Genomic DNA, 2,563 nt, shown 5'->3' on the forward strand with positions numbered 1-2,563 from the left:
CATACGGTCAGGTGCCATCTCCGCGCTCTCCACAGGCGCCGGAGATGGGCACCTTCTCTCCGCAATCCACGTCCTGTTGCCTAGCAGCAGAACTCTATCTCTACTCACCTGTCTGCAGCCAGCATGTCTAAACCGCCTAAATCTCCCTAACCCAATCAGGAGGCACCTTAGAGTATTTAAAGCAGCCTCTGACACATGTCTAGTGCCAGAGTATTGGTTCTACCCTGCTCCAGCATTTAGTTTGCATTCCTGTTCTTGAACTCCTGTGTATAGACTCCTTGGCTTGTTTGACCTCTCTTCCGGATCTCCCTTGTACTTCGCTGCCCGCACTGGTATTGACCTTTGGACCGTCCCTGACTACTCTTGCCTACTCTCTGTGGTACCTCGCTTCCTTGGTTTCGACTCGGCCTATCTGACTACCCTATTCGCTGCCCTGGTGACTTCCTGGGAGAACCGCGACCTGCACATCGCACACAGCCAAGCCCAAACCTCCTTGCGGGGGTCCCGAGTGAACACCGGTGGTGTGTTAGACTCCGCGCCTCTCAAGTTAGTAGCGCTAATACCAGTCGGTGATATTCTCTGTGGAAAAGTATAACACATACAAGCAAAATAGTTGAAAATAAAAGGGGTTACATTCAGAATAGCACTTACTTGAGTTGCATAATCTGTGCCACGGGAAATTGGCTAGGAAGATGGACAGCTTATCAATGTGAATTGATTTCCCAAAAAAGTCTGATGATTTGCTAAAACTGGTCTCAGTTTTTTTAAAGACACTTCCACACCTCTTTCTATCCCCAGGGGGTTGTGGCTTTTGACACTTTTTTCAATCACCATTTGCATGTTGCCTGATTTACTAACCAATTCTACTAGGTGACCTAACTTTTCTGTGGAGCCTTCACACAGACCCAATTTTATTATTAATAAATCCCCTATGACTCTGTCCATCTTTTGATACCAAACATGATGAAATTCTGACGATGTGACATACCTTTTCCAAAGATATGTGATTTTAGCTGTTTCCGGATACCACCCGTACCTGTCATTCACAACCCTGGTGTGATTTCTGCTCCTCAGTATGGAGTGGCACCTGGATTTCCCAAAATATGAACTATGAAGACATTTTCCTTTGATAGGCCTTCAAAATGCTGTCTTGGGCTTCAAGGATGTCCAGCTGTGACCGACCCCACAAAGTCTATTCAGAAGTCCAAAAACTAACTTTTGTCAGGATGTATCTCACAGCAAGAGCCATTTGAAGCAGCAACAGGTGACATGGTTATTGTCGAAGTCAGATAATTGGATATGGTCTTTTAAATTAATATCTAACAACTTGATTGCCTTTGTCTGAAATTATGCGTATGGCATGCTACGACGTGGAAGAGAATACTCCACCGCAACACGTGGCAGACACTTTTACACACATTTACACAAACACACACACTTGTAATTAGCTCATATTAAAAATAGTTGCAACACATAGTTATTTGTGCTGAAATGTAGCAGAGTTTGTGGTAAAATATTATGTTATATGCACATTAGTGAGATTAAAGGTTCAGGTCACAGGAAAGATGTCATGTTTGGTATCATTCTAATCCCCTATTTATCCACAGATGTCCGGTTCATTCGCCGAAAGATTCGCACATTGCGTATGCTAGCTTTGGATGATAGGGAATAAATGATGAGAATGATATTGTCTGTGTAATGCTAATAGACCAGTTTGAACCAGTTATTGGAGAGAAAATTAAGTATGCATCTTCTGGAGAAGCTAAGCCCACCCCTGGATGGCATTGTTTTAACTGGCCAATGACCTGCATTATACTGGACCTTCCTGAAGCCTGAACCTATGGAAGCAAGCCACATCATCTGTATTGTTTTCACTGTATCCCTAACTGTATATAAGTGGGGGCTCTAGGACCAGTGTTCAGTCTACTTAACCACAGCCTTCAGACCTGAATGACTGTACACTGGATCCAGGGCGCCTGCTAAAAGTAACAGCTGTACTTATTTTATTCTGACTTGTTATTCTGCTACTTTTGGCTATTAAATCACATTGTGCTTTGAACAATCGTTATTAGATAGCAACTAGACATGCATAACATTATCTTCTCACACCGGGATGTGCAGAGCCATCAAATACACACATACAACAGACTTTCTGTCTTCACATTTTACACTTTAGCTAAACTTAGCAATGAATTCATTTAATATAACATATTTACACTGCAGTTATGATTTATTCCTTATAAATAACTGTAAATTCTCTATGTTATATATATATATATATATATATATATATATATATTATATTGCGACACCATCAGGGGAATAGGTACCATCTCCTGGGGAAGATGGCGACGAACAGCAGCAGTAAACCACACAAGTCCAGAGATTTTAGGTTAAAAGCAACAGCTAGTTTATTCACCAGCTTGCAAACAAAACATAAACAAAATCATAGCCATCTGGCTACTAGCTAATACATTTTAGCGACAACCTCTCTCAAGTGTTGGACCTTGTGTCCAAACACACACTCAACATATCATTGCTCAACCCAGCTGAGTCTCTCAGG

Source organism: Mixophyes fleayi (genome assembly GCF_038048845.1).
Source record: "Mixophyes fleayi isolate aMixFle1 chromosome 9 unlocalized genomic scaffold, aMixFle1.hap1 SUPER_9_unloc_2, whole genome shotgun sequence".
Lineage (NCBI taxonomy): Eukaryota > Metazoa > Chordata > Amphibia > Anura > Limnodynastidae > Mixophyes > Mixophyes fleayi.